Source organism: Tachypleus tridentatus, chromosome 2 (genome assembly GCF_004210375.1).
Source record: "Tachypleus tridentatus isolate NWPU-2018 chromosome 2, ASM421037v1, whole genome shotgun sequence".
NCBI classification, from domain to species: domain Eukaryota; kingdom Metazoa; phylum Arthropoda; class Merostomata; order Xiphosura; family Limulidae; genus Tachypleus; species Tachypleus tridentatus.
The window spans coordinates 68,512,810-68,534,982 of record NC_134826.1 but is presented as its reverse complement, the minus strand read 5'-3'; the positions used below and the strand labels follow the sequence as shown (position 1 = coordinate 68,534,982).

Genomic DNA, 22,173 nt, shown 5'->3' with positions numbered 1-22,173 from the left:
ACTTGCATGAAGTGACACTAATGGTACGATCTATCCAATAGTGAGTTGTTATTGTTTGTTTAAGATTTATTAGTAGTAACTTCCAGTTCTACGAGTCAATAGTTTCTACCTTAAATTCTACAGGGAGATGCTCGTTGATGGGAAATGTTTTACTTCACCGAGCGGCTGATTATACTTGAACTTTGGAAGCCATTAAATAACAACAACGAAAATCCCACTAGAGAGCTTACGTGGTTTTTGCTAGGTTGACCGGTTTGCGTAAAATTACATTACCTCCCACAATACATTAGTAAATATTTGCACGTTTCTCAAGTAATGTCGAACCGCGTTACCAGCCTTTCACAAATAAAATGTTACTCGTAAAAGTGGAAATATTCCATTTGGAATTTCATAAATAAAAATCATAAACATGGAATATTCCAGGAAAAAAACAATTAGTAGTTCAGCCCGTAGTTTAGTGATTAGCGAGCTACGGCTGTAAGCGCGATGATCCATGGCTCACGTCCCGTGTGACTATGGGTGCACCTGGAAATATGATGTTTACGTACCACTATTGAACAGAGAAGAGTGGCCCAAGAGTCAGCGGTGGGTGTTGTTGATTAGTTGCATTTCCTTTAGAGATCATTGCGCACACAAGCGTTTTATGGTCTTACGCACAAATTATTAACCGTCATTCTGTTGCGTAGGATAATATACTTATTACATGAGTTAAATTTAAATTTCATAAATTCAAGCGAACAATAACAAACAGTGTAATATTTGGTGTAAAGTATGAAGACAGAATTCTAATACCTGGAATAATTTCAGAAGAATTATAGCATATATTTCAACTTTCTTCTTCATGTGTATTACTTAGTGTCTCTGACAAGTATTTCTTTGATTTTTATATGAGGTATTTCATGTTTCCTACACCTAAGTCTGTATGTGTTTTTCTTATAGCAAAGCCTCATCGAGCTACCTGCTGAACCCACCGAGGGGAATCGAGCCCCTGATTTTAGCGTTGTAAATCCGTGGACATACTACTGTACTAGCGGGCGGGGGCTAAGTCTGTATTTTTATATAAGACATTTCATGTTTTCCACACTACGTCTGTATTTTTATACAAGATGTTTAATCTTTTCTACACCAAAGTCTGTGATTTAATATGAAAAATTTAATGTTTTCTACACCTACGTTTATGTTTCTATATAAGGTATTTCACATTTTCTACACCTACGTCTGTGTTTTCATATGAGATATTTCATGTTTCCTACACCTACGTCTGTATTTCTTAGTGGTTTCAAAATGAGATATTTAATTGTTCATACAATTACATCTTTAAGTAAGTGGAAACATAACTGGTCGACTTTTCCTAAAGAGTTACACGTGTATGTGTTATGAAAGGTAGAAATTCTCTGTACTTTATGTTGAACTAGTAGTAGAGAATATTTTATTGATTTTTGTAGAACATTTCTCGAGTGCTTCCGTCTTCAGCTATTGAAAGAAAATTTCTTGGGGACCCGATAGTCCAGAGGTCTGGACTCGTGGACTACTTCGATCTTCGTTTCTTTGCACTTTCTTAGATGGTTGGTTTATGTCTTTGTGTGAGTCCTACTTCTATATATGTGTCTTTATATGCTTTTGTTTTATTTTTTAGAGTGTTGGTAACATATTCTTAGTATTGTAATAATAGTTTTCCTCACTCGTACATGTTACAAGTCTCATCGAAAAATGTTATAACAATACCAGTGATCACTGATATATCACTTAATCAATTACTACAACAATAGAAATATTCACTGATACATCTCTCGATTAACTGTTATAATAACAAAAATACTTACTCAAACATCTCTCAATCAATAGTTACAACAATAAATAATATTTACTCATACATTTCTTGATCAATAGTTACAACAATATATAATATTTACTCATACATCGCTTGATCAATAGTTACAATAATAGATAATATTTACTCATACATCTCTTGATCAATACTTACAACAATAGATAATATTTACTTATACATCTCTCAATCAACAGCTGCAATAATATATAATATTTACTCATACATCGCTTGATCAACAGCTACAATAATATATATTATTTACTCATAGATCTCTTGGTGAACTATTATTAAAAGAGAAGTGTCTGTTGAAACGATCGGTTGTTATAATAACAGAAATATGTATCGTTTACCCACACTTGTCTTCACCAGTATCAAAATGCAAAGATCGAACTCTGAAAGCTAGTAAATTTCATAAATGTGATTCTCCAGAAACATTTAGCTAAAGAATTAGAAATGTAGCTTCTGATGGGATAAAAACTGTTGTAAGTACCGTACGTTATGGAGAAAACATCCTTTCTAATAACAACTACATATGGCTTATATCTTTCTTTGTATCAAAACACAACAGTTGTACCGATTCAATTACGCTATTTACACAGTATAAAGACTTGAAGTCGTCTTTCCTGTCACGAGAAACTGGATGCTACGGGTTCTTATGGCTTGCAGTTACTTATACACTGTTCAATACGGTTTGTTTGATTTTTTTGTTGTTGTTTTAAAGCAACTAATGCAAGAATCAATTATTTCGGTAAGGCTTAGTTCTCATATTTTAGTGTTGTATAAAAATTGGCGATATACGTATCCAAAGTTTCCAATAAACTGTATAAAGGAAGTTGAGTACAATAACAGGTCTAGAATGATCCAACACTTGTTTGTTTTTATTATATTAACTAAAAAGAATTTTAAGGGAGCTAAAATATCTGATAACTGCCAGGTTTATTATTATTAGTATAAAGTCTGGCTTTAGAAGAGCCCAAACTAAAAAGTTCTATTTCATACTGTGTAAATGTTAAATAGCATGTTTCAACATTAGTGTCGAGCATAACACAAATACCTCATTTTGTAGCTGTGGGCTTAGCAACAAGCAAACAAACTTAACGATCGTGGACAGTTATGTTAAACAACTCCCTAGTAGTCATTAAGCCCCCTGGTGGTTATTGTATAATAACGATTGCATGGTTCTTGGTATGCATCACATTATTTAGAATGGTATAAAATCACGTGTGATATTTATTGTTTTGCTTCTGTTATAACTGGCATACAATTATATATATATAATTTATAAAATAATATATAAATTATATATATATATAAGATATAAAATAAATATTTGGAAATGGTTTGTTTGTTTGTTTTTGAATTTCACACAAAGCTACTCGAAGGCTATCTGTGCTAGCCGTCCCTAATTTAGCAGTGTAAGACTAGAGGGAAGGCAGCTAGTCATCACCACCCACCGCCAACTCTTGGGCTACTCTTTTACCAACGAATAGTGGATTGACCGTCACATTATAACGCCCCCACGGCTGAAAGGGCGAGCATGTTTGGCGCGACGGGGATGCTAACCCGCGACCCTCAGATTACGAGTCGCACGCCTTAACACGCTTGGCCATGCCGGGCCCTTTGGAAATGGTCTCAGGGTTTGTGGTTTTATCGAGAGGGAACAGAAAATATTGGTCACCACATAAAGGCATTCAGAAATAAATGTCCCCGGGTGGGGGGGGTCAATTTCAGCAGTAAATTCACTGTCGCACAGTGCTAAAATCTGAGGTTCAATTCCTCTCGATGTATTATGTGCAGCTAGCATGTGTGAAAAACTTGTACATACTCATAACTATAAAAACTTTCGAAGAAAAATGTTTCATATTTATAAATGCACCGACAGTTAGATTTGGGTTTAACAACACGACCGACGATAAGATTCCAACTGAACCATGCGTGCTTTAAGTAGCCGATAACCTAAACAAGGTTCGTTAAGTTTTGACATGTTTTGATTTTCATTCAATAAAAAACCTTACTCTCCACTCGATTAACAACGGTTTGCAAGGAAATGAAGAAAGGCGGCCATTTCTTGATTACCCACAACTTAAAATGGCAAACTCAGTTAAACTTCTCTTAATAAATGTAAACTTTGGAGAGTTGTGAGGACTAAACTATTTCTCCTGTATAATCATCCAGAAAATGTTTTTAAATTACGACAATTCTTAGAGCAACAGCTGAAACATAAAAACCTTGTACATAATTCTAACCACGACAATGATTGGGCAGTCTCTCAGACAATTACGTGCTGCCTGTTTTCGTCTTTAGTTTTCGTTTTCCGTTTTTGAATACTATATCGTTTTAACTGCTTATGGAAATCGGTACATTAATCAAAAATAATTAGAAAATGTTGCGTCCTCTATCAAGAAATCGATGTTGGAAACAGAGGTAGTGTTTTAATGTCAAAATATGATGTTAGTTTATAGAAATTTCGTCTTGCTTCCATACAAATATATTTCGAACAAAATCCAAAATTAGACAAATTTAACAGTGGTACAAACAACAGCAATAAAGTAACAGTAAAACTAAGAAATAATAAAAAGTGCTGTTTTCACCACGTGAATAGTAAAGCTCAAAAGTTTCTACCAAAATTTGACAATTTTTCTTTAAAAAAGTTTGATTGTCTTCCTAAGTAACTTTTTGTAAAAGTAGCTTAAAGATCAAGGTCAAACATTTTTTTATAAGTAAAGCAAACTAGGATATTTGAGATAGAATGAGGATTATAGCATCTAATCCTAGGTTTTTAAAGGATGGAGAATTATTTAGTGTGTATCTTATTTGAGAGTGCAAAACTCTTTAGTGTGTATCTTATTTGAGGGTGAAGACCTTTGTAGTAGCTTTTTTATTTGAGGGTGAGGTCTTCTTTAGTGCTTATTTTACGGTGTCACTGAAAACAACCAAACTATGGGGCGGAGGTTTCTCTCTCTTTCACCCCTGAATGTTTTAGGCAGGTTATCAAATTAACAGCGAACTAGAAGTTCAGACTGCCTCAGATTTTCCTAAGTCGATTGATCTTCCAATTCTTACAAACCCAACACAAGTGGGATGTTTCACAAACTCGATAAAGTACACGATACAAATGTTTAATGCGTTAAGTCCGGTTCACTGACTATTTTCACATTAGCATCTTTGAAATTTTCTTCACCATATGTGAAGTCACAATATATACTAATTAGTACAAAAGGAAAGATCGTCCTTGTATCAAACTATTCTTTATGTAGTTATGATAATTGATCAAGGAATGATTTAGTGATTGTCATCTTATGGCCTTGACAACCATTCAAAGTATCTCTTAGACTCGCTCATGGTCTTCTCTGATTCACAACTGTTGTTCAAAGAAGAGAGGAAAACTCTTCGCTTATGTGGTTCCTTTTCACCAAAAGATGGACAGTATATCCTTTAGGTGAAAGAACAGAGCATGCTGAGTGGCATGCCTTCTCTCGAACCTTGGACTTTCTGATATGCTACCCGGCATGCTAACTACTAGGCGCTTCCTGGCCCTTTGTAGCAAATAACGTTTGAAAGATACACATTCTTTTATAAACAAAATATTTATCCGAATAGCTCATCTTAAATCTCTAAAGAAAAGTTTACTTATCTTTAAAATATCTCTACATCTACATTCACTATTTGGTTACTTGATCCTTCTAGAAAGTTCCATTTCATTGAGACTGAAGAAGTTTCCAAATATAAAGCTACACGCAGGACGCCTCATTAATCACGAAACGTGTCATTCAACCCAAGGTTACACTTTTATTATTTCAAACTGATGAAAAGACGCCAGATTTCTTTCTTACTTTTCCGTCATTGAAAGATATTTTAAAGATTTTTTTCTGAATATATACACAATATTTCGACAGCAGTTGCCAACTGGAGTTATATATTCATTTTGAGGTTTTCTAAACCATTCGAAGCTAAAATATTTCAAATCAATCTATAATTTATACAGCATGATACACTAACTAGCATCAGTATGGTTGACTGTAACTCTTCAACAGACCATCATTAAAGTATTACAACAGACCATCACTAAAGTATTACAACACACTTCAACAGACCATCATTAAAGTATTACAACAGACCATCATTAAAGTATTACAACAGACCATCACTAAAGTATTACAACAGACCATCACTAAAGTATTACAACAGACCATCACTAAAGTATTACAACAGACCATCATTAAATTATTTTAATTTAATTTAATAAGAAAACACAAATGCTGGACTAACATTTCAGTAACAGCAATAAGATGAGCAAGTATCACTTAGGTATTAGTTGTTACTTTTCTTGTATTCCATGCTACAGTTTCCGCTGGGTGGTTTAAAGAACATTCGTCTAGTGTCATGAGATACGTTTCTCAACATTTGTTAAATCTACAGTCTTGAGGAGCACGTTTCACGGGGTTTTCCGTGATGACAAGAAACCCACTTGAAGTAAAAATGTATTCTCAAGATAGCTGGTATGGGTATTAAAACTTTAATTAAAATAAAGTACAGAACAACGTTTCGACCTTTTCAACTCATCTTCAGGTTAAAAAAGCGAGTTTGCAACCAGCCGTTTTGAGAGCATATTTTCACAGGGTTTGTTAATTATGTTGTTCACATTTTAAAATAAAAATCTCTACTATCTTTAAAAGGTCACTGTAAGAACCAGTTTCATAAGGTTTAATCTGTTTTCAAGTTTTGAAATGAGAATATTCAGAAATATAGGTAAGTGCTTTCACACATAGACTTCGTGTTTTTTTTGCTAGACAGAATCACATACGCAATAAAAGCCAGTAACTTCACGATTACTCTAATCATCAGACTCGTAGTGACCATGAGTTGGTTTCGTTAGAAAAAGGATTATTTTGAATAAAATCTAAGTTTCATTTGACAGAAATCAACAGCCCTTCTCATGGTCAGCAGGTGGCGAGAAGCAGTCAAGTATAAAACGGGACATACAAGACAGGCCAGTATTGCATGTTTAACTTTTTTATTTAGAGAACTGGTGTATGAAAACAGATCTTCTCTTTCCTGAGATAAGTTGTCCCTCAGTACTTAAAGAGGCAGTTGCTAAGAGGTCGCTAGAATTGAAAATTAAAGAAGGAAAAAAAATTAACGCAGCTGAGGAAGTCGTGGAGCCTGGAAATATTGATTCTTGGTTTTTAAAAACTCTGAACTGTTGGAGTATCGGCAAGGTTTAAGAGTCAAGAGATCGTTCTGGAAGCAGACAGAAATGTTTGAGACAAGAGTTTATTCTTCTGCCCATTTAACATCTCTACAAAGAACGAGAAGTTCAACCATTTAAAGAGAGCAAGTAAATCGAATCGAACACCATTTCTTTTTTTTGTCTTTTGTAATTAATGTCAATTTCCCCGCAATGAAAGTTGTTAACAACATAATTAAAACCTTACATAATAAAATCGCTTATATTTGATTTATTGAATAATTTGTCTTAAAACAAAAACGTAAAGCATTAGGTTTAACAAACTGTTTGTATTATATTTATTTAATTACGGCTAGAATCTTGCAGAAAACAGTTACACAACGTGGAGATAAAATATATTAGTTTTTCCAAGAATTGGTATTCAAAACAAATAATAGTACAGAATTTAGTTTAACAAATGTCAGTTATTCGAAAAAAAAATAAACAATAGACAAGTCAGCCCTCGAGTCTAATATTGTAGTGGTGGTGGTGTTATAACCTGGTATGTTAGTGTATTTACTTGGAATGTAAAGTAGAAACACATTCACGCTATTCAGCCAATTTTTCAGTGAACTAGAAATTACAATATCTTTGTTCACAGATGCTGTTACTTTACTATCACCTGGAAGATGGTAATATTTTGTTTCCACCCACTCACTAATATAAATATAACATACACTGACTCGTTCTGCATGATAAACAAAATGTATTATTATGTCTCCAATAAGTTTTATATTACATTTCGGTATACGTCCAATCCATCCGATAAAACATAGAGAAATATTTCCGCATGCATTATACTCGTCTTCGTCGAAAAGAACGAAGAGCTGTCTTGGTAAATGTTTTATGGATTAAACCAAATATAGACATGATACTCTGTATTTGTTTACACAAAATGTTGACCTGTCAGTTATATTGATTCTAATGTGTAGCAAGCATTTCAAGAAGTTAGCAAACTTTTTTTTTCATTATCTTCAACTTGTGCAAAATTTAATCCAACTCTCGGTAACTCCTAAACGTAACAAGAGGGAATCCTCAATAGCTGTGGTTCTTGAAATTATTTTAGGTAGAATTAGCGTAAATTAATCTATGCTACCTAGGGCGTGATCAAATGCATCAGTCAAAAGAGCCACTTTTCCGCGGCTGAAAATATTTGCCGTGTTATATACCATTTATAAAAACGCTTTTCACGAACACTTACCTTCACTATAACGTTCCAGCTGCGGATACATTTAATTAACATTCTTTAATACAAAAAAATTTGCCTATTTTAATACCGTAGTATTTCGTTAACATACTTAATTTGATCATAAAATCACTGTTAAAGGTGTAATAAACCGATACTTTGAGCAGTTTCATATAGTTAATAATTTCACTTTCTTTAACAAGGCACTTCTGTTACCCTTAAATCAATGGTTCCCAACCAGAGGTTCTCACCCCAAGGGGTGCGAGATAGCGTTCCAGAGGGTGCAAGATAACATTTGTTCTGGCCACCTTCACCTTTATTCTTAAATAAATAATTGCTGTGAGGGGTGCGAGAACATATTAACATTTTTTAGGGGTGCGGAGCATAAAAAAGGTTGGGAACCACTGCCTTAGAAGATAAACCATGTTTCTAGAGCCTTTCTTTAAGGAGACACTTCTGTTACTCTTAGAAGATAAACCATGTTTCTAGAGCCTTTCTTTAAGGAGACACTTCTGTTACTCTTAGAAGATAAACCATGTTTCTAGAGCCTTCTTTAAGGAGACACTTCTGTTACTCTTAGAAGATAAACCATGTTTCTAGAGCCTTTCTTTAAAGAGACACTTCTGTTACTCTTAGAAGATAAACCATGTTTCTAGAGCCTTTCTTTAAGGAGACACTTCTGTTACTCTTAGAAGATAAACCATGTTTCTAGAGCCTTTCTTTAAAGAGACACTTCTGTTACTCTTAGAAGATAAACCATGTTTCTAGAGCCTTTCTTTAAGGAGACACTTCTGTTACTCTTAGAAGATAAACCATGTTTCTAGAGCCTTTCTTTAAAGAGACACTTCTGTTACTCTTAGAAGATAAACCATGTTTCTAGAGCCTTTCTTTAACAAGACAGTTCTATTATGCTTGTTAGGGTAACTTTGTTGTAGACATGTACATAGTGATACAAAGTGATAGAAAAACTTGAGTGTATTTTAGTATTCGTGGTTTATATATTAGTATAATCGGATTCATTTCCTGAGGAGATGTGTTCCTTAAAGTTTTTAAACAATCAAACAGATAATCCTGTATTACGTATTTCTAGGTCATTTATCACTTCATCACACCAGCTCTAACATGATTTATTTGTTGCTTGTTTGCCTGAGAAACTCTCGTCAACAGGTACCCACCCAAACTTCAGTAACCGTCAGTTTTGTTCAGCTCGAGGCATCAGGTGCGAGAAAACACAATGTATAAATGACGGGAAGAGACAAAAAAAGGTTCTTTCAAACGACGAACGTGAATCTACAGAGCAGGTGTCGTTAGCGTACATGACATTATACAGACTAAGCTAGCAGGTGAAATTAGACTACATAACATTATACAGACTAGGCTAACAGGTAACGTTAGCGTACATGACATTATACAGACTAGGCTAGCAGGTGAAATTAAACAACATAACATTGTACAGACTAGGCTAGCAAGTGAGATCAGCCTATTTGATATTAGATGCTAACATCCAAAACAGAGAGATAGATCAGTAGATAAAAAACAAGGGAATAAAGAAACAGATAATAACATAAATAAACAAACAGATAGATAAAGGAACAGAGAAATTAGCAAACAGATAAACAAGGGAACCGAGAGACAGAAAGATTAATAAACAGAAAGACAGGTAGATAAACAGGTATATAGGTAGTACATGTTATATTTCAAGGACGTTGCTACCTGTATGTGTGTAACAATTATCAAGCATTTATAACACTTGGGCGTTGGGTAGGAAAAAACCATCACAAAAGTTTTATCTTTTACTAGGCCTTGCGTGACCAGTAGTTAGGCTAGAATTGGTGGTGGAAAACTAAGTATAAGGGTTGTGAATAAACACCGACAAAACTAGATTTCCTTTTATTAACTAACAGTTGTAAGACAGTGAGTTGAATAGACGGTGAACACTGTTTGTTTTTGTTTGTTTCAAAATTAAATGTTTTTGCAAAGAGACAAATGACAGACAAACTGTTTGTTATACCTACTAATATCTATATGCAATTTTAAAATATTAATCAAATTGACAGAGATATCTCACACGAGTCTTTAAGGTTATACGGTGTTAAATATCTCAACAATACAAGCAAACTAACAGAGATATTTTAACCCGATTCTGCAAGAAAGACAGAACCCGTTTCAAGGTAGTGATATCAGAGAACTGACCACAGGAAGCTAGAACTGGTTCTCGTAAACATAATGATTTTATTCAATACAGTCGGTTTGCTGTTACTAGCATGAAAGGAAGTCTGTCTAAGAAGAGGAAACGCGAGAGATAATGAATGATGTTCCTAAGAACAAAATAGGTAAATTGTCTTTAGCTAAATATTTCCAGCCTCGTGATTGTTAGAATTCCTCTATAAAAATATTATTATATGATAGACTCCCAGTAAAAGTACATATTTAGTTTTGTTCTCCACATAATATTTCATATCCTATTATTATTATAGAATGAAACTGTGAAATTTCCTTGAAAATAAAGTGTTGATAAGTCTTACTTTGGTTTAGGGTTTAAAAGAAAGTAATTAAACACGGAATAATTTCATTGGTTGATAAGTTAAAGAAAAAGTCCATGTATACAATATAATGTACACTCTTCCCTGTCGTTCAAGTGAATGTATCCGCTACGTTGTACTCCGACGTTTCGTTCAATTCGAATATAGAAATTAAATTTTTAATGTAAGTTTGTTTGCCTGTTTTTGCGCGAGGCTACACAATAGACTACCTGCGCTGTATCAACCACGGGGAATCGAATCTAGAATATTTGTGTAAACTTATCACTGGCTCAGTAGGAGACCTGAAACAGATGATTTTCGAGTGTTAATGCATTATGTAAAATTAACTACGCTTCTTTATGAATGCTAGAGTGGGCGACTGGGGTATAGAAGAAACAGATGGTGCACGTGCTGAATGCAGTCCCCAGAATGTAACTTATTTGAGTGTTTACGTCAGAGATTAGCGCCTGTCCAAAGAGCGTGTGTTTTTCTCCGAACAATTCACGTAATCCGAATGTAGTCGCTCCAAACAAAGTTAAACATTACTGTATATATTATATGTATGTTGTGGAGTACCTAAACATTACACAAGTCCAGTGTACTGCATATACTGACAGTACACTTAGGGAAATTTTCGTTTGTTTTTAAGCTCTAATGGTAATGGTAAAAATCTACATACATTCGGCGAAACTCACTGATAGACTTATAAACATTAGGGGCTGAAGAGCGTGTTTGGGGTCAGTTATAAATAAATACAACACGACAAATTAAGGTTACCTTAAAACATCAAAACAAACAATTTTTAATTTACAATAATATTATTAAACACCCATTAAACAAAAGAAAATAAGACATTCATTCTAGTTTTGAAGAATATGGATACAGTTAGCACAATTTTATTACGTGGAAATAGCTAGTATAGTTTCACCACGTGGATACAGTTAATATAGTCTCAGCACGAGTATACAGTTAGTATAATTTAGCAAGTGGATACAGTAAATATATTTTCAGCTTGTGGATACAGTACAGTTTTAGCACATTCATATAGTTAGTTCAGGTTTAACGTGAAACCAGGAATAATAGTCAAGGACAGAAAAAAGACATACAGATAAATAGATGGATATATAATTTTGAAAATTTAATTTCATATTAAATTAATCCTCTTGTGAAAAATACAGAAAAATGGTAGAAAAGCCGTTTTATAAGGACGAGTTACAAACTTAAACCTAATAGGAGTGTCCTACATGACTCATTTAGAAAATTAAACAGCGAAAACACTTTATAACATTAAAATCAGAAAACTTTTCACATGGTAAAAAAATTCTAACTTGCTTTTTATGAAAGTTCTCAGCTCTATAATTCAGAATTAAAACAAGAATAGCCGCATCAAAAACACTTTGTTTGACAAACAACCACAAACCTGTAGACAAACAGAACAACACACATTTTAACTATATAGTAAATTAGTGTTGTAACAAAGTAACATTTTGACCACTCCTTTACAGTAAAGTAGTGTTGTAACAAAGAAACATTTTAACTAATTCTTTACAGTAAAGTGTTGTTGTAAGAAAGAACATTTTAACCAGTTCTTTAAGTAAAGTATTGTTGTAACAAAAGAACATTTTAACTGCTTCACAGTAAAGTAGTGTTGTAGCAAAAGAATATTTCAACCACTTCTTTACACTAAAGTAGTGTTGCAACAAAAGAACATTTTAACCACTTCTTTACAGCATTGTTGTAACAAAGGACCATTTTAACCACTTATTTACAGTAAAGTGTTGTTGCAACAAAGGACCATTTTAACAACTTATTTACAGTAAAGTATTGTTGCAACAAAAGAACATTTTAACCACTTCTTTACAGTAAAATAGTGTTGTAACGAAGGAACATTTTAACAACTTCTTTACAATAAAGTAGTGTTGTAACAAGCAAAGATATGATATAACATGGATCCTGCCGACAAGAAACAATACAAAAACTAAACGGTGCATTTTTTAAAATAATAAATCCATTAATTAACAGGATAACATCATTAGCCTCAACATATTATTTACATTTACTGGCAGGGCTATACAGCTTTCTTTATGTTCTCACATTAAGTTTATTTATTGGCACAGTTTAGTTCTGGACCTTCCAGTTTATTGCTTCATTATTCATGTTTATTGTTTGGAAAATAAACAAAAAGTTCGTAACTGGCTTTTAAAGGAGAAGTTTAAACCTTATTAACAAGATCTGGTTGTTAACTGGAAGAAGAGTCATTCCATGTCTTGGTAAAAACACTACATCAACTCCATTACTGTCACCATAGCAACGTTCATAGCAACCAGCAGTTCAGAATTCTAAAGAATTATTGTTATTGTACACATTTGGGTGATTTATGTATCGGTATTCAGAGATACTGGAGAGTAAATTTACGGTTGTTAGTTTCTTATGATCCATTTTCCGACGATAATAGTTTTTTTCTAATATATTTCTTTGGAATGCCTGTTTCTGTCCAGTATCTTCACCCTAGCTACCATGGTTGTTCTTCAGCCATCAGGTTTCATCATAAAAAAAATATTGTCAAACAGTACGTTCGATATTGATTGTTTATGATTTGGTTAATATTGTTAATTCTGAATAATTTTGGGGGTCCAGGGAGGAATGACAACATAACTTTTTATTTACGTGTGTTTTTGTGAGAATGAACACATTTGTGGCAGAATATTTCTCGTGTCCGCTCATTAATCACCTTCTTTAAAATAAAGATATTATTTTGTAGTTTCTTTGAAAGAAAATCGACTATCAAATCTTGTGTCTGAGACTGGCTTTACAATATTTTCGCGACTTTAACTTGAAGCCAGTCAGCTAGATTTGAATCAATGACATGAAACTGTGGCATAATTAATTAATCTCTCTCTGATAATATGCATGGGCCCTAACTGTGTCGCTCGCATCTGATTTTCCACGCCATCTTGTATTATTTTACCTTCGCTGTTTACTTCTATCTTGAGCTCAAATGATTGGTCAATTCTCTGGAGAAGATCAGAGAGAAAACAGTATTTATATGGAGAGAAAAGGTTTAGAAACAGAATATTAGAAAACACAAGTATAACGTTGTACTAGTCGTGCTTTGTTCATCGTATGTGTATATGCCTTCCGGTGGGACAGGGTTCGAACCCACGCCAGGGCTTAATAGTTAGACCATTGTGGCTTTATTTTAAAAATAAGCAAACATATGCGCACAAACTGTTTGTCTTCAGACATTCATATAAAGATACTCAAGTGCTATCTGCGCTCTTTTCCCATAAATGAGTATATAGAATAGGGAATGGTAGCACCCACCGCCTACTCTTGAGCGACATGTTGTAGTGTGATATACCGCATCCACTTTCAAAAGGTACAGAACATTATTGTTTTTTTTTTGTTGTCACGATACTCGAGCCAAGACCTATCCCACATCAATATCCTATATCATAACCACTGGACCTCATTCGGCGCACTCATCACGTTCGGACTCAATAAGAGTTAATATTGAAACTTATAAAGTTATGCTTACATATCGTCAGATGTAAAACAAGTAACCTATAAGCTAAGATCACAACTTATAAAGTTGTATTCATGTTCCATCAGATGTAAAACAACTAACCTAGAAGCTAAGATCACAACTTATAAAGTTGTATTCATGTACCGTCAGATGTAAAACAACTAACCTATAAAAGAAGATCAGAATTTATAAAGTTGTATTTATGTACCGTCAAATGTAAAACAACTAACCTTAACCATAAGCTTACATTAAGTACGTGTAAAGTACTGTTTAGAATATAAATAACTTACTTAAATAGATGATGTTCTTTGAAACGGAGCTCGAACTTGTATTAGCCCGTAAACCCACAGGTATGAACACACAAAAGAGAAAGAAGTTGCACCAGCCTGTAAACCAACAAAATATGTTTATAGGGATAGCACCAGCGCCCTTATGAAAGTAATAGAAAAGTAATCTGTATTTTTTCTTTAGAGGTTATCATAAGCTAGATATGAAGAACTACCTGCTGTAGTCACCCTATCTCCGATGTATATGCCGCTTTTCAGCTATTCAGAGCGTCCCGAAGTCGAAAACTGGCGAATAGCCAAAAACGAGAGTTCTTATTTTCGTTCACGATCACATTTCTTTAACAAGCCTAACACCTACCTACTTCTAGCAGAAACTATAATTTTATCATCATTCGATGGAACTAAACAATATTCACAATCTCTGACTACCTATATTATTATTATTATATGTAAAATGTATACAAAACTTTAAAATACACTCCATCACACCCCAGAAGCACAGTGCTATATCTGCAGACTTACAACGCTAGAAACTGGGTTTTGATACCCGGGGTAGGCAGAACACAGATAATCCATTGTGTAGCTTTGTGCTTAACTCAAAACAAACAAACAAATACATTATATAATCTAATAACCCATGTATGTCATCTTATACAAAAAAGTAAATAAACAAGAATAAAGAAACAAATTTATCATTAAATAAAGATATCTAGGGTTTGCTATCGAAGTTGAAAATACTAACCAAACATGATAAGGAAGGAACTTGATTATTTAGCCTAACTCGTTGAAAGACAAATAGGAGCTAAATATTCTATCGTCAAATGTTCTCTCTTGTAAAATAGTTACGGAAGTAATTTTCTAAAGTTAACTAAAGTGAAGATATAATGATGTTAAATCTGAGATTATATTGAAACACCAAACTTTCAATAGACAAGGTGAGCAGGGACCTGGCATGGCCAAGCGCGTAAGGCGTGCGACTCGTAATCCGAGGGTCGCTGGTTCGTGCTCTCGTCGTGCTAAACATGCTCGCCCTCCCAGCCGTGGGGGCGTATAAAGTGACGGTCAATCCCACTATTCGTTGGTAAAAGAGTAGCCCAAGAGTTGGCGGTGGGTGGTGATGACTAGCTGCCTTCCCTCTAGTCTTACACTGCTAAATTAGGAACGGCTAGCACAGATAGCCCTAGAGTAGCTTTGTGCGAAATTCCAAAAAAAACAAACAAACAAACAAAGTGAGCAAGCCGGTAATGTAGGAACCTTATTCTACGTGTAAAGCCGAGACGGTTTATTTTGCTGTGTGATCATTAGCCGAATCAAGTGATATGTCCACTTCCATCTCTGTCTTGTTTAGTTTGTTTTTCAACTTCAATAGCCAGTCCTGCATACCTTTCTTATTTAGCGAGATTTTTTACTAATACTTGTTTTTAAACAGTCTAGTGCCTATATACTATACGATAAAATAATCAAATGCTATATTCAACAATGCTACCACTCCTGTTTTTGACATTTCCTCATTAGTGCCCTTCGTGTGTACAGTCAAGCAACAATTAGGAAACGGTCCCCGAAACCAAGAAGCGAAGTACACGTGTGTGTTCAGGCGAGTATCTATCATACAATGTTCAATTAGAAACATTAATAAAGTTCTCAGACTGCTTAGCAAACTCGTGCTAGTATTGTTTCTACTTTATTGATCGCTCCACACTTTACCGTGATGAGTGAGTGTGTTGTACATTTCTCCAAACTTTATCGTAATGGGTGAGTGTGTTATACATTTCTCCAAACTTTACCGTGATGGGTTAGTGTGTTGTACATTTCTCCAAACTTTACCGTGATGGCTGAGTGTATTGTACGTTTCTCTAGATACCGTTTCATCTTCCTAAAGTTTAAAATAAGCAAAAAATTCATTAAACTAATCAAACATCCTGAGTAAAACTGAACTATTTAACATTTAATTTTTGTGAATATTTAAGATTTTTAACTTTAGTTGTGTGAATGAAAATAAACATACATATTTTGTTTTATTACATTCTGTAATGGTTGAAAAATTAGATTAAAACCAGAAATCACTGGTTGTCAACTGCAGCAGCAATTTGCGTGTAGTTAAGGATGTGTTCTGTTTTTACTCATGATGTCCTGATAATGTAGAATATGTTCTGTTTTTACTCCTGATATCCTGATAATGTAGAATATGTTCTGTCTTTACTCCTGATATCCTGATAATGTAGAATATGTTTTGTTTTTACTCCTGATATCCTGATAATGTAGAATATGTTCTGTTTTTACTCATGATGTCCTGATAATGTAGGATATGTTCCGTCTTTGCCCTGCTCTCCTCATATCCTCATATTGGCTAGATTTACTTTATTAAACCAAATAAAACTTTTATAGATGTGATAGTTGTTTAAGACTCGTAACGTACGTAAATTAATTCTACACGAACGTTTATCTGTTCTAGTTATTTTATTTCTGAGCTTTGTTACCAGAGCCTTTATCGGGAACAATAAACTGAGTCAGTATTTTAACGTAGACAAAAGTCCGTGCAAAATTACAGATAAAGCTATAGTGTGGTTGACATATTATTGTACACCCTTCTTTATTTTAAATGAAACTTCTTATTAATAATATTAATCAATAATAATTGAAGAATCTCACAGTTAAAAAATATGAGATAGTTAATTCAAAGAAGCATTAGGTCCTTTAGTAGCTTAATTATTTCGGAGCTATTTTGCACCGTCATCACCAGGTGATGCCGCCAGTTAACAGTATGAAAGAAAGAACTTGTGTATCTATAAACAGATGTACATACCACATACAAATAACAGAGCTCAGCGTTAATTACCACACAAAACCCTGACTACCTGCAGCGACATTTGCACTGCAAAGTTAATTTTAGAACCTAATTTATATAATTCCTAATTTAATGAATCTGATAAACAAGTCTAATGGTTTGTTTTTTTTCCAATCAATAAAATGATTGGACATTTCATAACGTTCATCATCATCGAAGGTGGACAGAAGTTATGTTTTCATACCTGTGTCCTGTGTGTTGCCAGCAAGATTTCTTGAAAACGACTCAATGGATTTGGACAAACATTGACATACATTTGGACTATGCTCCAATCTAGAAATTATTAGTTTTTAGAGAGTCTAGGTTAAAGGTCAAGCTCACACCATGGTCACAAATAAGTCCCTGTATGTTAACTATTTTTGTTCTATAACTTAGTAAAAATGACAGGTTTTTTTTATTAATCGTGTTGGGCATATGTAGGACGTTATTCCTTATTGTTCTGGCAAAAAGGTTCGTGTTCGTTGAATACGAGGAACTATGAACACATTTTCGTATCTTTTGTGGCAAATGTATGCGCTCTACTTAGAGCTCCCTCCGTCACTTAAGTAATGTTTATTTTCCTAGTGCAACTTTGTGATCTTTTTTGTTTCTTTGTTTTTAGTTAAGTCCAAAGCCACAAAATGGGCTATTTAGGCTGTGCTCGCCACGGGTATCGAGACTCGGTTGTGTTGTTTTAATCCAAATTTTAATTCCTACATGTCTTCTAAACTGTAGTTGGTTACAGCCTCGTTGAGCTACTGTGTGTTCATAGTAAAAAACAAAAAACTAGCTACTATCATAAGGGTACAGAAACTAGTTCAGGTAACAAACAAAAACTAGCTACAATCATCAGGGTATCGAAGCTAGTTCAAGCAGAAACTGCTAATAAAGTTACTAGCTTTCATTATATAAAATAAACGTCGTTTTCGTTATTGTTTTGATTTCAGTTAGAGTCGAAGGAATTTTTATAAAGATAAGTACTAAGGGAACATCGGAGATTGGAAGAATTAGGTAGATTGAACTTTGTTCAAATAGAGGGCTCTGTTATTCAGGGAAAAAATAAGTGGTTTGAGAGGGAAGACTGGACTAAGTCTAATATTCCAATATAAGACAAACTGATTTGGTTTGGTTGTTGTTAAAGCTCAAAGCTATACAATGAAACTTCTTATAGTATCCACTAATAGTATCGAAACCCAAATTTTAATGTCATAAGTCTGCAGATATTCAGGGCTCAGAGGAAACTTGCTTTAAGGAAGTAGATCTAGAAATTATCTATAGCACTGTTTAAAATATTTATTTGTGATTAGTAAGCGGACTTATATACACCAAAGGACACTGGCGAGGCTTAACTGGCTAGAGTATTGTCAATACTGTATGAAACTTTCTCAGGAATAATCGTTGCTAGCGCAGATAGTCCTCGTGTAGCTTTGCGCGAAATTCAAAACAAAACAACCCAAACCAAACCAACAGTTACCTTGGTTACATATCCCGGGCTTCATGTCATATGTATTATCACGAGTTTTATGAATCGATAGTTTTAATGCAGAATTTTTTAAATGTTACCTAATTATGGTGTTTATAAAATAAACACTAACAAATTATAAATTATTTGACTGTTTTACAATAAGTATCATATGTTTTAATTAATTTCCTATAGTGAAAATATCGAAACCTAACATTCTATACCTAATGTATGTGTCCGATTTTAGATTATGTGTTGTTTTATTAGACTGCTTCTAATGGATAATCTGTAGATTCAGACTCCATATAGTCTGCAATTCTTTATGGATTAACTAAAGAAGGAGGATTAACCATGAATAACATATAGATTATATTACATGGATTAGACAAGCTTTTGATGGAGGTCATGCTTCTAATGGACAATCTGTAGATTCAGACACCATATAATTTGCAATTCTTTATGGATTAATTATGGAAGGAGGATTAATTATGGAAAGAGGATTAACCATAAATAACATATAGATTATATTACATGGATTAGACAAGCTTTTGATGGAGGTCATGCTTCTAATGGACAATCTGTAGATTCAGACACCATATAGTTTGCAATTCTTTATGGATTAATTATGGAAGGAGGATTAACCATAAATAACATATAGATCATATTATATGGATTAGACAAGCTTTTGATGGAAGTCATGCTTCTAATGGACAATCTGTAGATTCAGACACCATATAGTGTCTGAATTTAATCCATTTATGGATTAAATATGGAAGGAGGATTAACCATAAATAACATATAGATCATATTACATGGATTAGACAAGCTTTTGATGGAGGTCATGCTTCTAATGGACAATCTGTAGATTCAGACACCATATAATTTGCAATTCTTTATGGATTAATTATGGAAGGAGGATTAATTATGGAAAGAGGATTAACCATAAATAACATATAGATTATATTACATGGATTAGACAAGCTTTTGATGGAGGTCATGCTTCTAATGGACAATCTGTAGATTCCGACACCATATAGTTTGCAATTCTTTATGGATTAATTATGGAAGGAGGATTAACCATAAATAACATATAGATCATATTATATGGATTAGACAAGCTTTTGATGGAAGTCATGCTTCTAATGGACAATCTGTAGATTCAGACACCATATAGTGTCTGAATTTAATCCATTTATGGATTAAATATGGAAGGAGGATTAACCATAAATAACATATAGATCATATTACATGGATTAGACAAGCTTTTGATGGAGGTCATGCTTCTAATGGACAATCTGTAGATTCAGACACCATATAGTTTGCAATTCTTTATGGATTAATTATGGAAGGAGGATTAACCATAAATAACATATAGATCATATTATATGGATTAGACAAGCTTTTGATGGAAGTCATGCTTCTAATGGACAATCTGTAGATTCAGACACCATATAGTGTCTGAATTTAATCCATTTATGGATTAAATATGGAAGGAGGATTAACCATAAATAACATATAGATCATATTACATGGATTAGACAAGCTTTTGATGGAGGTCATGCTTCTAATGGACAATCTGTAGATTCAGACACCATATAATTTGCAATTCTTTATGGATTAATTATGGAAGGAGGATTAATTATGGAAAGAGGATTAACCATAAATAACATATAGATTATATTACATGGATTAGACAAGCTTTGATGGAGGTCATGCTTCTAATGGACAATCTGTAGATTCCGACACCATATAGTTTGCAATTCTTTATGGATTAATTATGGAAGGAGGATTAACCATAAATAACATATAGATCATATTATATGGATTAGACAAGCTTTTGATGGAAGTCATGCTTCTAATGGACAATCTGTAGATTCAGACACCATATAGTGTCTGAATTTAATCCATTTATGGATTAAATATGGAAGGAGGATTAACCATAAATAACATATAGATCATATTACATGGATTAGACAAGCTTTTGATGGAGGTCATGCTTCTAATGGACAATCTGTAGATTCAGACACCATATAGTTTGCAATTCTGTATGGATTAATTATGGAAGAAGGATTAACCATAAATAACATATAGATTATAGTGTTATAAGCTTGTTGCTGAGCCAACAAGGGGGGCACATGTATATGGCTATGGCTAAAATTAAAGAAAAAATTAGATTTCACTATAATAGGTATAGCGTTCGAAATAAAATAGACAATATATTTCAATGTTTTGAAACCGACTGGCCTGTGATTGAAAGAATTAGTGGTAATTATGTATTGATAAGCGTACGTGTCCTGATAATTATCACAATATACTACGTTCATCGGTGGAGTCAGTGATAAATTCACAAACTAAAAAGCTAAAAATCTGCGGGTAGCTTTCCTGCTGTGTACAGACCAAAGTTATCGTGTAGCTTTACGCTAAGCAGAAAGAAAGCGCTAAAATTTGATGTTCGATTCCTCGCAGGTGACACAGCAGAGATATTTCACAGAGGCATTTCTGCTGACTTTAATAGCTTTACGCTTAACTTCAAGGAAATAAATTAACAAAAATAAACATAACAAGAAAATCAGTGACACATGTGTCTTAGCATCAAATGTACATTTCTTAATTAAATAGCAGAATTTTATCAATATATTGTGGGCACATTACAGAGTTCATGTTTTAAGAAAACTATAGCAATGTTATATAATCTATTCGTATATTACTTAACAATTTCTCGATTACTCACAACTTATCTCTCTCTCGGGGCAGTAAGATAGGCACAAAAAAGTTCACGTCTATAGCCCGGACGTTCTTTTTGAAGTTAGACCATCACTACCAAGAATTGATTGTTACTCTCCAACCAAGGGCTTGAAATGTTGACGAGAGACAAACGAAACAAAATGTTTATTTTCTTTGTTCTAACTTTCTTATTTGTGTAGCACTTTCAAAAAGTCAGGGCTATGCTCACACTTGACTCTGAACACCCCACGTCAAGCGCACGTCCAGGACGCATGACCAACAGTAAACGAGTAAGTTAAGAATAACTACAACAAGCAATAGGAGACAAGCTTACGAGGTTCCACGAAAGTGAGCACGATTTTCCGACATTCCTGCCATCTAGTGAAGCTGAAATTAATTAGTAATGAAATAACAGTCATGTTTGTTTGAATTATTAGTTTAAAAAAGGTTTATTGCTTACGTACTTTTTAACGTACCATTCTTTGAGTATTTTTGGATTAAGTTTTAAGATATTTTAACTTCATTGTTTTGTGACTGTTGATGGGCTTTACGCACTTACATTTAAGTGTTAAGTTCTCAGTTTG

The 22,173-nt window shown here is 33.8% G+C and overlaps 1 protein-coding gene across 5 annotated transcripts in view; it reads right to left on the bottom strand.

Moving 5' to 3' along the window:
* LOC143244126 (synaptotagmin-7-like) overlaps positions 1–21,892 on the bottom strand; it is a 138,597-nt gene extending 116,705 nt beyond the window's left edge. For 2 of the 5 annotated variants that reach the window (XM_076488255.1, XM_076488256.1), the window contains exons 1-2: positions 21,597–21,879; positions 14,583–14,678 (exon numbers count right to left, since the gene is read on the bottom strand). The gene's annotated coding sequence lies outside the window, so the exon portion shown is untranslated. Of the gene's footprint in view, positions 1–14,582; positions 14,679–21,596 lie in introns of all 5 variants that reach the window. The other 3 variants (XM_076488254.1, XM_076488257.1, XM_076488253.1) reach the window with 2 other exon arrangements.
* Positions 21,893–22,173: the final 281 nt, after the last annotated feature.